The following is a 16,534-nucleotide window of genomic DNA, read 5'->3' on the forward strand; positions in this document are numbered from 1 at the left end:
GCACAAAAGATTAAAAACTAATAAAACATTAATAAACGGCTAGTTTTAACAGACAAAGCTCGTTGTTCTTGACGGATAAAGTAAACAAACACCAGTTACGATATTTTTTTTTTACTTTGTGTGTTGTTATGACACTTCTTGTGAATGTACACAAACTTCTACCTTTTGAGATTTAAATATGAGATACCTAATTATCTCCCTTTTCTAATATAGATCCTGCACTTCTTCATTTTAGACGATATTCGTCAAACCAACACCCAGCTGTAAAATAACACCATTTAATACTGATTTTACACCGTTGTAGAGAAACAAAACCGCTAGCCGTCTTCGTTCGAATATACCCGAATGCGTACGTGCAAAAGTTGAACGTCAATGACAGGTTTTTATAATTAACATTGTGTCGCTTTTGTTTTTAGATGACAGATTTTTACATTGTGTAGTGTCTATTTTTAATGAGAGGTTTCTATAATTAACAATCCGTCGCTTTGTTTTTTTTTTGTGTGACAGATTTCTAGAACCCTGTAATTAAAAAAAGAAACTTAACAGTTCAGCTTTTTTTTAATAACGGGTTTCTAGAAAAAACAATGTGTTAATCTTCTTTACCACCACTCCCAAAAAAATTAAAGTATTACTTTATATACTAAACAAAAGTCTGCTGTGGCGTTAATAAATATGTTTGTATCATATACTTCATGTGAGGGACGTGCGACTCCATGAAGGTTACTATGTTTTCTCAAAATTATCACTTGCCCTACATTAACGATATAAGGTTGAAGATTATATTAATTGGAATTTAAATACTTCAATAAAATCATTTAATAGGCACGAGAGTTCCTAACTTACGGACGCACATGCTTGTTGTAATAAATTAATTCACCATATTCATTAGAAAACAAAAGCAAAACTTAAGGGATTTTTTTCCAAGAATGATAATAAGCAAAATGAATAACTTTTATAAATCATAAACGAGATCTCTGATTATGATACTTCAACTCTAACACACACATACCATTTTCACTAAATGGAAATCACTGTTTACTAAGGCTGTGAAAACTTAGTAAAAACAAAATCTAATATCTTCACTTTGTAAAATTAAGATTATCTAACGATGTGTTTAACTACTACAATACCCAGTACAAATCGAATAATTTTAACGTATCGCCGTAAAAGATTTTACACATTAAAAACATACTGGCATTAAGTTGGTCCGACCAAGTCATCTATATTCTAAAAGCTGTTTAAAAAACCAGTTTTAACAAACCAACAAAAAGAAACAGACGTTGAAATAATGAGCTACTGTTTTTGTGTTTGCAACCAGCGTCAGCAGACAGTTAACAAACAAACATTTTCACCACACTTACGTTCGTTTTTTCGAATTTTATGCACCTGACTCAAGTTATTCTGCGAACTTGTGTGATTAACTGACATTTTAAACACACTTTCTCTTGCTTTAGCAACTTCTAATAGTGATGTATTGCAAGCGTATGTAGCTTTTTTTTTGGGGAAGAGTAGAAATGGTCGCCAGACGTGGGAAAAAAATGTTAAAACGCAAGCCAATAAAAAAAAACACTTTTAATTATTACTTGCAATGTTTCGGGCAAAAGAAAAACCCTTCGTCAGACAACACAACCGAGTGAGATGGGGGAAATGGCTTAGACAAAATCGTATAATTTTTGGTGACGTATGCATTTATTCATGTGACGTCACAATGGTCAGTTCCGACAGTCGAAAGTCCATAATTTCTTTTCGTTGCTGAGTGCTGATAGTAATGAAATTTTCAATAACGTTGGAAAAAAATAAAATAAGTTAGGTAATATTTAACAGCGTCTTTATTGTATAGTATTATATAAATACTTGAAAGCAGCTTATTCTAGAGGAGACTTGTATCCATAACAACTCGTTTTTGTTTTCCAAATCTTTGGAAATAAAGTTTTCCCATCAGTTCTTTTACGATCGTGTCTATATAAAAAATATTTTTGTTCAACGGAACTCACATTTAAGACATTGCTTTGCTCTAGTACTGTTTCGAAACGACTTTTTTTACAGTAAAAATTCGAAAGTTCTTCTTGTTAATACCCTCAGTGTCTCCCCCCCCCAGGAAATTTCGAATTAAAATTAAAAGCTATTTATCAAACACGGTTAGACGGAGTTTAAAGGATATTACAAAAACTGGCGTTTATTGCGTTAACGCCATCGTGAGGCACCAATAATTGAATACTTTAGTAAGTTACGAGTAACATAAGACGCACACACAGACTTGGTGAACGAATCATGCAATACCAAGCATAAGGAATACCATCAAGAAAGGTTCCCAGCATCTAACAAGTACGCACTGCAAGATCGATTTTGATAAATTAAGAACTGGTTTCACGAATTAAGAATGAAGTTGATCAACTCTTTTTTTTTTTTTTTAACATTAACTACGGTGAAACCAGCCACCACCAAGTAAATAAAGATCGCAAGTAAGTAGCCAAAGGTTTCCATTAATACCAACAAAGTTTTCGACACTCTGCCGGGAAGTGGGGTGGAGATAACCGAAAACTTGAAAAGTACAAATTTTCTTCGAACAGCCACATTGAATGATGTAAATTTAAAGCCTGTTTAAAATCGTTGCGACCTTACTCAGTACCTTAACAACTGTACTGTCAAGCCATTCTGGAGTCTTTGTGACTTCATACAATCATTTAACACAAAGACTATCAAGTCAGTTTGTTGTTTTTGTGACCCTATTCAATAGCTTAACCACACTGTCAAGCCAGTTTGGAATAACTCAATTGCAGAGGTAAACAAAGATGGATTAATTAACCTTATAATTCACGGGTGACTTTACTCGTATGTTTATATATATACACATTAGTAATGAAATAGTATAAACTTGTGTAAAACTGTTGACGTTTACATATATTTTTGGAACATTTCAGAAATCGTTTTTGTACCGCATCTTCAATGGTAGGGTTTACCGTTTTGATATGTATACATTAATAATTTTAGACTGAAAGTTAAACACAAGTACGAAGAATCAAAAGTAATTTTACACTTTTTTGTCCTGTTGTAACAACAACGAAACACCGTTCGAAACATAGCTAGAAAACACATTTACTCACTATTTCGTTCAAGATGTGTAAAAGCAGATCAAATAAACAAAATACGTCATTTCTAATCAAACACACGGGCAAAACACCATCCACAACACAGCCATCACTGAATTTCAGTAAGTAAAAAAAAAAAAAACTTAGCAGGAAGTTGTCACAATTCCAATAGGAAAATAAAATAATACCCGAGTGAATAATTTTATTGGAAGAGGTTTTACAACGACTCATTTAGGGCCATATGAATCCCAGTAGCACATCACGAAGTAAATTATACAAACACGTACGTGTAAGATACTGAAATTTGATCATAGATTCTGCTTGAAAATGTATGTTCATTTTAACACGGCTGGGGAAATGGCTTATCTTACATTTGACAACCACGTCTTTCCTAGAGTACCTAATGAACCTTATAAAACACTAAATCTAGCTATTGTTTATTATTAGCTCAAGATGTCTTACCCCAGCTTGGTGATAGATCTCAACCACGCTTCTCGTCTTACCCTTGGTTATCAACAACGGTGTCTCTGTGTCCTTTGCCAAATAGATTGACAATTTTTCCGCTAGGACAGCCAGCACAGTCGTAAACACATAAAGTCTTATGTTCAAATTGTCCAACACAGAGTTCTCATTCATAATTGTGCGCGTGCGAAACAGAATAGCGCAGCTTCCGACAGTACCAATGTGTGTGTGTGTGATTGAAACGCTTTATACACCGTCCTACGTTACATACAAGGCGGCATCTAGCGGCTAATAAAATATGTTATGTAATACTTTTTCTGAGCAAAAGCTTACCGTAAAACATTAATGCATTTTACAAATGACAAGATTAACTTTCGCGCAGGAAACACCGATTTTGTTTTTGTTTCGCTCTCTAAACTGAAAACATTTAATAATCTTCTAATCCTACGCGCATAAAGCTAAACAATAAATAACATTCAAGTAACCTAATCCTCGAGACCGAACATTCTGAAGTCAAAGGACATTCGCTAAAAGAGACGATTACGGTTGTAAGATATCTTATTCGATCAGTGTCTACGAAAATATTATACGAACACATCGTAGACATAACATTCCGTATTGTTTTCAATAAGTTAGGATTCAACGATTTTGGTAAAACTAACAGCTGACAATCTTCGAAATTTCCTCAAATAAACACCTATAACTTGAAGAGTTTTACTAAATTTTTACCATTCTCGTATAGCTTAGGTGAAACTTACGATCACAGTTAAAATTATTATATGTCCATCTAAACATTATTCTACTGTCAAATATTAAGATATCGCAACGACATATTCAATTTTACATTCTAAATGGTTAGTGTGATAGTATTATCACGGTTTGAGATTTTTGTAATAAAATAACTGAATTACACAAAACTCTACACCTATATACAATGACACGGGAATTTCTTTTTGCTAGAGAGAGGTCAAATTTCAATGAGCCTGAAGCTCTTAGATACGACGCATGCAACTACAGTGATACTATACATATATATATATATTCGCGCACGCATGTTGTTTTTTTATGAAAATTTAGAATGTAAACAGAAATTTCCCTGGTGTTATGATTCACCACGGGAATTAGAATTTTTTTTAATTAAGCTGATCCTCTTGCTTACATCATCTAAAGTCTAAACAAATCTAGAGGAAATACACCTCCCCCGTTTCCTCCGCCTATGCTTATCTATATAAAAATCAGGCGTGTGTCATATCACACCGGATTTTTCTCGACTTTTCGAAACGGGAGGAGTCATAAAAGCCAAAATACATTTATCCAGATAAAATAGTTCGATTACTATCTGACCATTATGATTTTAGCGATCCGGAGTGCAACGATGGTTTGCCGTGAAACCTTATGAGTGTAGTGAATGTTGATATATGAAGCCTAAAGACGTAGTAGATCACCTAACCTATAGCCAAGTTCATATAAATTCATCATGAAAGTAAAAATATCGATTTAATTTTGCACCTAAATTGTTCTGAATTAAGCTGTTTTATGTTACATCGCCAACGCTTTTAATTAAAAACAAACCTCTTTAATCAATGAAGACAAATTTAAGTATTTTTGTTCTCTGTACATTCCATTTTATACTTTCAATACATAGATTAACAACAATATTATGTTATACTTTTGTTGTTAAGCAACGTGACTCAAAAGCAGTCGTTGGAGTATTTGATATTTATTATTAAGCACAAAGCTACACAAAGAGCTATCTGTGTTTTGTCCATCCCAGGTATTGAAACCCGGTTTCTAGTGGTATAATTCCGCAGAAATACCGCTGTGCCACTAGAGGCGTTGTTGGAATATAGTATTACCAAAACGCACCGACTTTTCTATACATTATAAGTTGCTAACCTTACTGATTTCCACCAACAGTTTTTCTATGAATACGTCACAAATTAATTTCATGTAGATCTTAATTTTGATTGACTCACAAAAGAATTTATTGACGTTTGACTGCCTCGACTGCACTTTTCTTGCTTCCTTGTTGGTCAAGCTTTATTTCGCAAAATTTACTTCAAGTAGCTATGAACTGTGAGATTAGGGTATAAACTATAGGGTTGGGGCAGTAATACTCGACCTTATATTATGATGATGATTTATTACAAAATCGTAAATTGGAACCCGCTCCAATTTCATTCCGCAACATAAATCGTCCAAACATATAATTCAGGAAATTGTTTTTTTTCCCTTTACAAAAACATGCTACATTAGAAACATGCATGGCTAAGTTTAAATACACCGTATACAGGAGAGTAAAAATACAACTTATCTAAGCTATCCCAATACAATCCATTGTCTGGTATGATATGGGAATCATATCGCCTTACCCCAAGTACAACAAGGATCACTGTTATATTCTATGCCTCTTGGACAAGCTGTGTTTTGTGTGGTTTTTTGCCGTTCGTTCTACTGCTAGAATTTAAAAAAGAATAAAAAATACACCGAGTAGATTTATAGGAGGTAGCGCAAGTTCTTGAATATTCTGAACCGCAAAAATTTAGTGCAGAGACAAAAACCTTTAAAAATGCATACCCCTCAACCCCAAATTTATAAACCCGTCCCTCGCTGGGACAGCGGTAAGTCTTCTGATATACATCACTAAATTCAGTGGTTAGATTCCCATCGGTGGAGGCAGCAGATTGCCTGATGTAGCTTTGCTATAAGAAAAGAACACACACACACAAACGATAACAAATGTTACGATAATATTAAGTTGCACCTGTCTACCATAAAAGCTCAATAGTTTCACTGTCACCTCTAGGGAGAATATATAGCATAGTAAAAAAAATCACAAAAAACTATATTACCATTGTTTGTTTAGAATTTCATGCAAAAGTACAAGAGAGCTATCTGCGCTATCCATCCCTAATTTTGCAGTGTAAGGTTAGAGAGAAGGCAGCTAGACATCACCACCCATCGCCGGCTCTTGGGCTACTCGTTTACCAACGAATAGTGGGATTGAGTGTAATATTATAACGCCTACACGGCTGAAAGGGCTGGCATGTTTGGTGTGATGGGGATTCGAACCTGTGACCCTCAGCTTAACCATGCCGGGCCCACTATATTAATATAAAACATGATTTATTTATCCCTTCGTGCGTGGGGAATGTTATACCTTGCGTTATAAAATCCCCTAGTTAACTGTTAAAAGCCATATGATTTAAAAGCGAATACACGAGTTTACATGCAAAACTCGGTATGTACCGCACTTCCGACGTCATGAACTGACCAATGTCATTGTTTTGATTATGTTCACCGTTACATAAAACTCAAGCCTAAAAATTACGTTTTGTTTTCTTTCCGTGTATGACATGGGTAAATTATTCTAGCATCTTGGACAAGAAGTTTCCTCAAAATTTCACACTTTTGTATCAGATATCATGAAAACTGTCGGTGACTCAAAACAGTACATTCGTAAAGGTTAAGTATCATAGAAGACACTACACAAAAGGTGCGATAAAAAACAACAACACTCAAAACCCGAGCCTTTTCGAATAGTCACTTGTTTTTCTTCAGGAGAAAGCTCTCGAGTTTTTTTAATTCACTGATAAAGGTGAAATTTCCACGTTTAGGAAATGTAATGTTACTGGAACCTAATCTGACTGCATATTACACAAATCTAAATCAAATCTAAGGTAGAATTTTGTAACTGCAGAGGTAAATCTCCGCCTCTGGGTGTTGTAATGCATACCCAATAGTTGTGATCCAAGTTCTTATGATTATCTGAGTATTCATTGAAAGTCTAGTTCAAATTTCATTTGTGATTATTTAATCACCAATCTTAAAAGACATTAATTTTAGGAGATGCAATATACATAATCCATAAGGAATATCCGTAGCATTTTATGCTGTATTCTATAGCAACTGCGCCCACACAAGTGGTCGAAGACGACCTCACACTACAGTCACTCCTCCACAAAAGTCGGAAACCAGTCCATACAACTAAGATATCGTTTCCTGATCTCTAAAGCTTGCGAAGGAGTTTACATAAAGTCAAAAGAATTTGTTTAACGTGTTGCACACAGCAACGGTATGCATAAGTAATTTCACCACAAGGAATACCTACAATGCAGATGACTGAACGAAAAGAACAGTCATATGGACACACCACTGTTTATAACCAACGTGATCTAAGCTGTGTTTATGGAGTGTATAAAGCCCCCCGACACTCAGTTCACCTGTGCGCGCGCGCGCGCGTGTGTGTGTGTGTGGGGGGGGGATGTCCTGGGAGACCTTTCGCTGAGAAAATTTAGGAGCTCATAACTTAGGAAATATCGTTTATAGGAAAACGTTTCAGGCTATTCTACCGCATCCCCAACACAAAATACATGAAATTTTAAAAACGCTTTTTATTCAAATACCAAGGGTTTTTTCCTGACGAACAAACAACCCGATTTGTGAAGGAATACTAAAACCATAACACCACGGTAAAAGATATCCGTTAGGTGTTTATTTTACAAATCTGTAATCTGTTTTAACTCGCTCTTCTCACGATTCTTTTAGGTGCAACGAGTTCTTAAAAAAACAAACATGCAACACTTATAGTTGTTGCATTTTATTAATATTTTAGTGTTTGAAGATAAAACCTTCAGTGGCTCAACGACTAAGCTTGAGAACTTATAATACTAAAATATGTAAATTCGATTACCACGGTGGACAGCGTAGACAGCCCATTACGTAGCCTTCGCTAGAAAGAAGAAAATAGAAACCTAGGTTGACATCCCTGTGGAAACTATTTGTCTGACGTATCACAGAACGGCTGGTATAGGTATAAAAGTGTTAATACCCATACCAGCCGTCCTGAGATACATTTTTATTTCAAGTGGGTTTCTCGTAATCAAGTACCGTGTTTCTCCGATAATAAGACCTACCCATAAAATAAGACCTAGTGTGATTTTTGGGGATAGTTTTAAAATAAGCCCTACCCTTAAAATTAAGCCCTAGTTAAGAGTGGCAGGAAGAGGAAAGAAATAAAAATTAATTTATCAATTAGTTTAATAGTTAGTTAATTAGTTTGTTTAGGTATTAATCAGTTAGTTTAATAATAGTTTATTTTAAATGGTTAGTTTAATAGTTTTACTTTGTAACTTCATTTTTTTAATATATCAAAATAAGACATCCCCCGAAAATAAGCCCTAGTGTCATATTTTGGAGTGAAAATTAATATAAGCCCTGTCTTATTTTGGGAGAAACACGGTATTTGCCTAACGTTGTTAGAGTTACTATAGCTAAAAATCTGTGAGAAGATCAAGTATCCGTTACACAGATACAATGATAACTTGAAAATTAATATTAAATTCGAATCATAGCACTGGCTAAATAATCTAAAAACAATTACAGTTGAACCAACCACAGCTCCTAATGCCATACACCATTTAAATTTCACAATTCCGTAACTATATATATGTATATATAGTAAGATAAATGTTATATTAATTCAGATTGTGTGGTTTTTTTGTCCGCGAACTCCGAAAGTTTTGGAACTAGTAAGATTGAACCTAGTAAACGGACTCGGTGTTGTCTTTATATAGCGTATGAACTACCTGTGATAGGCCCGTCGCGGGGATCAAGTTCCGAACTTGAACGTTATAAGATCGGAGCTACTTAAGGGAGTTTCTTAATAGTAAAAATGTCTAGATAAGCATGCACTGAAAAATAAAACTTTACATACACTCTTACATCTTTCTACAGTTGCGATTAAAATGGATGAAAAGTGGTTATTTATAAACTTTTATAGAGCTTTAATGAAAGTCCTTTATCTACGTTACTACACTGTACACTTTGCACATGGTTCCTTCGGGCTGTTGCATTTGAACTAAGGGCTACAGGCGGTGAATAGTTGTTACATCATGAGTCCAAATGCTTATGTTTTTTTTTATTTTATTTCGCGCAAAGCTACACGAGGGCTATCTACGCTAGCCATCCCTAATTTAGCAGTGTAAGACTAGAGGAAAGGCAGCTAGTCATCACCAGCCACCGCCAACTCTTGAGCTACTCTTTTAACAACGAATAGTGGGATTGACCGTCATATTATTTTACGCTTCCATGGTTAAAAGAGCGAGCATGTTTGATGTTACGGGAATTCGAACCTGCGAGAGTATAAATGCATCGTACATTAGCTTTTTTTTTTTCTGTCTTGTTGACCTGGATTGACATCTTGTGACCTGGAAGGCCTTTTATTCACGTGTATTAATGTTATTACTATCTCGAATCTTCTAATTATTTTTTTCTCACTTCCTGGAAGATCTAAATTCTAATATTTTGTTTTCCTTTTTTCCTTCCTAGTTTGTGGTATACCTCAGTTAACGAAAATAACATTTTAAAACGCATGTTTACTTACGGCAGAAAGATACGGTTATGTGGGGCTCGCTCTTTTTTTCCAGCTGCTATTAAAATTAAAATGTTGTACATGTACACACAAAATAAAAACCTCGGGTCAAACTTTGTCACTGTTCGATAAAACCGCGTTTATCTTTACGACACACACAATAGTATATTTGATTACATTACACGAACATACGAAACAAATATTGCAACCGTCACATCACAAACAGCACGATACACTCAGCGAGAACATCAGAAGAGATCGATATTTCGCTCAACAACATGCACCAAAATCCAGCTGCACTATTGCTATCCACTAGTTTGAATTCTTCCTGAATTTTAATATTCAATATAAAACTTACTTTCCATTTTCGAGTTCCGATTTAAAACTTTTTTCAAAGTTTTTCTCGACATCTACTTTGTTCTCTTCTTTACCCACTTCAAATGTTCATTTCAATATATTTTGGTCTTCAATTACAATATGCGTGCGTATTCACACACACACACAAACCTCGCACTACTTACATTAATGTTATGGATCCCAAGAAGTGATAATACAGGTAAATAGTTTTATGGGAATATCACAGTTTCTATTTCTTGTTTGTTTGTTTTCGATTTTCGTGTAAAGTTACCCGAGGGATATCTGTGCTACCCGTCCCTAATTTAGCAGTGTAAGACTAAGAGAGAAGGCAGCTAGTCATCACCACCCACCGCCAACTCTTGGGTTAATATTTTATCAACTAATAGTGGATTTACCGTAACATTTTAACGTTCCCACGCCTGAAAGGGCGAACATGTTTGGTGTGACGGAGATTCGAACTCACGACCCTCAGATTACGACTCTTGCGCCTTAACCACCTTGTCATGCCGAGCCTTCTATTTCTTATGAGTGATTGTAGCCATACGAGGTGATCTGTGAACATATGACAATTCACCTTAAAATATGAAGTCTTCTGTACTTTAGAATTGAATTTTCAAGCTTTAAACGAGTGAACGTCACATTTTCTGTTCAAAAACGCTAGTACAACATTTGAGCATCCATGCTTTCAACATGGTTGAAATGCTACTATTGATGTACTACTGGATTTTCACGTTATTGTTTTGTGATGGATGAAATAGTCGTACATATCATTCCTCCATACCTATCTTTTAATATATATTTAGAAAACTACATGTCATTAATTCATGTGTGCTTGTTTGTCTGCAAGTAGATATTTAGAAAAATATACGCAACATTAATTCATGTTGTGTACTTGTTTGTCCGCGAAAACTCTTCCTGCAGTTTTGGGGTTAGCAGGAGCAAAGTTGGCAAGTATACTTGGTGTTATCCGTGATGGTTATCTGTGTGGCGTATCCCTTAATTTTTGTAGAAGTCCTCAGATAGTCCCCTGGGCATAAATGAAGTCAATGACTTCCAGGTTCACTGAATCAGAATCGGACATCACATTTTGTATTCCTCGCCCCCCCTCCCCTCCGAGATCATATGGGATACATGGGTGAAACTATGTTCTAAATATGAACCTGTGAACCATTAAGGGGCATTTAAGCCTCACGGTGTGTATTTTTTATTAGTTCAAGTGAATGTTTCCAAATTTTCGCGCAGGTGTAATACGGAAGGTAAAACAGCACATGCCATAAATTCCATGGATTGGGGTGAGGTCATCTCAACTGATGGCACAGACACCTGTACTATATGTATAAACTGGTGTAAGTTTAAGAGTTGTTTTTTTTTTCAAATGTTACTTGGAATTTATTCATGTATGTGGCACTGAATTCTGGAAAAAGAGGTTTCGAACTGATGTCAATACGTCACGCGATCTACAGTTCAATCCGCCATATTAGACGTCAGGTGTTTACACTGGACTTGTGTGAAAAACAAGTCTTCTAATATCGCTCTATCTGATACTTTAAACATCTCTTGGATCTGCATAAAGAATAGAAGGTATCAATAATTTTCAAATCAAGGAACAACGATCCTAAAAGTCAATGTTTAAAATGAAAAACTAAATGTTTAATTTTCTATAATTTATTAATTTTAAAATCATATTTTTAAATTACTACAGTCATCCTTGTTTGGTTCATGATAGTTTGACTGAAGAAGTTTAAGTTAATTCGATTGTGGTTATGTCGGTAAAATATCAGTTGTCTTTAAGGGAGGTTAAGGCGTTCATGTTGTAATCCGAGGATCGCGGGTTAGAATCCCGGTCGCTCCAAACATGATCGCTCTTTCAGCCGCGAGGGTGTTATAATGTGCGGTCAATGCCACTATAAGTTCGTAAAAGAGTAGCCCAAGAGTTGGCGATGGGTGGTGATGACTAGCTGTATTCACTCTAGTTTTACACTGCAAAATTAGAGGCGGCTAGCGCAGAAAGCCCTCGTGTAGCTTTGCGCGAAATTCAAAAATAAATAATTAACTGTGATATTTTGTTTCATAATGTTCTAACTTAAAATTTCGACTTCCATCGTTAATAATACATGATTTATGCGTTTAAACTGCAGTTAAGTAACTTCTTTCAAATTAATTCTAATTTCGATTTACTTGTAACATAAAGTGTAATTGACTTATTTTCCCATTTACATTTCTCCTTTCTGACCCCCCTACACACACAGAATACATCCACGTATACAAAAAATTGATGACTCGCTGAAATCAAGCTCGATCAATAATTTATATCATTTTGCCATCGATAAAATACAGAAACATCGAGAAATTGAATAACTCTTGGATTTTGGTTCCAGTTTATACCACTAACAGTGCGTAAAGCTGTTCTGAATCTGGTATTTATGGACTACTAGAGAGAAACGTTTGACTTCCAATATGGCGACGTTCAATGAAACGAAAACTTTTGTGATGTTGTGTGCAAGACATCTTACCGTTTCGCCTGAATTTTGGCGTTGAATAGTTATTTCTTCACTTGTCCTATGCAAACGTTTCAAAGATTCTTCTCAAGGCTATTCAGTACGATAAATAGATACAATACACAGCTTATTCGGAATAAAGATATAGTTTGTGTCAGTTACTTGCTTTTGCCGTATAAATTCGAAATAATTTTCAACAGAACGTTTCTTCAATGTACGTTTTTAAACTTGCCCGAATATCAGACCCTGAAGGACATTTTGGTGATACAAGCAGTTTGTTCGTTTGTTGTTAAACATACGGAATACACAAGTGGATAGCTAAATCCCGGAAATACAAGAGTTCTCACTAAACGGTCCTGAGGTATTCGACAGTTAGTAAAACACAGCGAAACATGCGCAGTTTAATTACAGTTGGTTGTTTTTGTTTTATTTCTTGAATTTTGCGCAAAGCTACACGAAGGCTATCTGCGCTAGCCGTCCCTAATTTTGCAGTGCAAGACTAGAGGGAAGGCAGATAGTCATCACCACTCACCGCCAACTCTTGGGCTACTCTTTTACCAACGAATAGTAGGACTGACCGTCACATTATAACGCCCCACGGCTGAAAAGGCGAGCATATTTGGTGCGAAGGTGATTCGAACCCGCGACCCTCGGATTACGATTCGAGCGCCTAATCACCTGGCCATGCTGGGCCTCCATATGATGGTGCCGTATTTTAGTCGATATTTATGAGCAGTCAGAGGCATAGGGTTTCAGAGTGGCCGCACCCACCATTTTACCAGCAATGATCACATGCACAAGACATAATTCTCTCTTTTTTAACTTTCAAATCAAATTATGCAAGCTTTATTCACTGTCTGCACGAGGTTTGAGACCTCGTTCTACGAGAATTCTGCCGATGCTGTAGCTGGTTAAAATTTCGTCAATTTTTGTTGGATTCGTTTCTTCCTTAACACAGTTCGCCGTTTCTTTACATCTGTTTGTGTCTGTGTGTTTTTGAAATACCTGTGTGATGAAGCGGTGTAAGAAGTACCTTAAAAATGCCTCTAATAACTTTTTCCACTATCTCATTAGTATCATGAACCTTTCGTTCCTGTTCCCTGAAAAAACTAAAGGAAACTCCAACCCCAACAACTTTAGACCCATAAGTTCAGAGTTGCATTGGTAAATTAATGGAAAGAATTTTCTTCTATGAAAGCAACTTAATCCTTGACATACGCAACTCTTCACGAAAAGTATGGCAGACCACAGATCATGTAATCTGACTTGCAGAATCTATATACAAGTCATTTAATAGCAATCAGGCGACAAATGCAGTCTTTCTAGGCTGATTTTGTTACTGATGACGCCCCTTCCTTCTCTGTGATGTCAAATAGATTGAGCCGTCTTTTCGTACTGCCTGTAATTCATATATATATTTGAAATGAGATCTGTGAAATACATACACAAACGTGAATTTTAGTAATTCCAGACCTTAGCAGCTAGTGTTAGAAACTAGGTTTCACAAAGGTGCCCTTGCCCTTTGCGCAAAACAGATGTGTGTAAAGTGTCTGTTTGATAACACCGCATAATAATTTTTTGAAAAGTTTTTGCTGATTGTGACGGGTACCTGGTTGGTATGCACAGGTATAGTTTTGGTTTTGCTTCATCATGTAGGAACTCTGAGAAATAGACAGTTAACTGTTTAGCGGTAATAACGTATTTAATTGCGTTTATGTTTCTCATACGCTTTTAAGTTTAACATCATTAAAAGTGTTTTGCTACTGATTTTCGTTTGTATTCAATGTCCGGTGCATCACGTTGCAGTGTCCAACAGCAGTTAGCAAGCAGTGACGGATTCCAGTTGCACTGATATCGTTTTTCCATTGTAGCAAAACTACAGATTTCGATGAAACGGTACCTCATGTTTATGTTTCTCATACGCTTTTAAGTTCAACATCATTAAAAGTGTTTTGCTACTGATTTTCGTTTGTATTCAATGTCCGGTGCATCACGTTGCAGTGTCCAACAGTAGTCAGCAAGCATTGACGGATTCCAGTTGCCCTGATATCGTTTTTCCATTGTAGCAAAACTAAAGATTTCGATGAAAGGTACGTGATGGGCAAATTTGGATGCGATTTTCGTAATCAGCAGCCAAAAATCTATAAGGAACACCCAACAGTGTTCAAGAAGCAAAAACTTTGTTGCACAGTGTAAGAGAGAGAAAAAGAAATCAAACCGAAATTAACAGCACAAAAATACGAAACGTTATGAAATGGCAACTTCCTCTATTAATCACAGCGGAGCACATTTTCTCGGCAACGGTACGCGAGCCATGAATTCTCAAATTCGCAATAGGAACAAGTTACTCGTTCAACTGAACACGTCTGGTCCACCTTTAGATTGTCGTTACCACTTAACTTTGAACTACTGACCAGAACAAAGGAAGTCAGTAAAGAGCACTTGCTGTAGTAAGAGCGTTATTCGCGCCTCTGAAGTAAAGAATGGAAATGACTGTCACTTTCATTTCGCGCTCCCATCTGAAAATGCAGAGTTTTCAGAGTCATTCCGCGGAACCGAACTTTCAGATCACAAACCTGTAGCTAACCACTAGGGTACGCCACCTTTCCAAGGTTGGTATTTACACTGGTAATGAAGTCGTTTACCTTATCAGAGATGTTCGAAACAGGAATGTTAAATGTGTAATAAACTAACTTAAGCGTTATAATACCAATCACAGATCATCTTTAGCAAGGTAAAACAAACAAGAAATCATAAAATAAGACTGCATATCTGGATAATTAACAACTCGTTTTTTACACTTTAGTAAATTAAACCTTGCTGACGAGAACATACTGAACATTCTACTAAAATTTAAACATTTTCCATTTTTATAAATTTACTTTTCTTTTAAGAAAAAGAAAAATTTATCTACGAAACAACGTGATAAAGATCGAATATAACGTTATATCTAAACATCATATAACACTTGAAGAGAAGAGAAAATGCACTGTATACCTCTAGTAATAGTCCAGAAACACAGCTACAGCTTTATGGGTGGACTGTTTTTTAAACTAGACAAAATGCTCTCACAACTTTTTAATACAATAGAAGGATGACTATGCGAGTAGTCGAAATGTTACTATAAACTTCAAAATAACCCACCCCATAAATCTGTCTCTGAACATTTATTTATAAGCACAGAACAGTTTTCCCATTTCATTCGCTTAAATAAACAAAACAATAAGTTTTTAATGATATAAAAATGAATGTAAGACATTCATATTGATTTTAGTCTTATTACGTATATATATGGGTTTTCCAGTTTTAAGTAATTACTGTGCCTAATGCCTAAGTAGCGATAATGCTCGATAATACATTACTTCAATGATAATACAATATGTACACGTATCAAACAACTCATATTACACTGTCGCTCACGGTGAGTTTTTAATCACAGAAAGAAGTTATTTAAATAGGCCACACCCTATCAGAAAGATGGGCGGATTTCTTCCTCCTCGTGATCATATCAGCGGACATATAGCATGGCACAGAGACGAACTTCCTCTCTTGGCGAGACATAGTAAACGTCATTACTATGTCATCAAATACGTACAGGTCCTTGGGCTTGTACAGAGGAGAGAGCTTGTCGGATTTTTCAAGTTCGGATCTTTACGAGAACGAGGAATACATACACCATCATTACAATCTACTAACCTCACGTTTAGACGTGAGCCAATATAACAGAGTATCAGTTTACAGATGCTTACAACATG

General features: G+C 35.8%; 1 protein-coding gene across 22 annotated transcripts in view; it reads right to left on the bottom strand.

Moving 5' to 3' along the window:
• LOC143225008 (R3H domain-containing protein 1-like) overlaps nucleotides 1-16,534 on the bottom strand; it is a 96,873-nt gene that overhangs the window by 53,888 nt on the left and 26,451 nt on the right. For 5 of the 22 annotated variants that reach the window (XM_076453630.1, XM_076453642.1, XM_076453623.1 and 2 more), the window contains exon 1: nucleotides 3,552-3,781. The exons of 16 other annotated variants lie outside the window; for them this stretch is intronic. The gene's annotated coding sequence lies outside the window, so the exon portion shown is untranslated. Of the gene's footprint in view, nucleotides 1-3,551; nucleotides 3,784-16,534 lie in introns of those variants that run through there. One more of the 22 variants, XM_076453640.1, reaches the window with a different exon arrangement.

This window comes from Tachypleus tridentatus, chromosome 9, assembly GCF_004210375.1.
Source record: "Tachypleus tridentatus isolate NWPU-2018 chromosome 9, ASM421037v1, whole genome shotgun sequence".
In the NCBI taxonomy this organism is placed as follows: domain Eukaryota; kingdom Metazoa; phylum Arthropoda; class Merostomata; order Xiphosura; family Limulidae; genus Tachypleus; species Tachypleus tridentatus.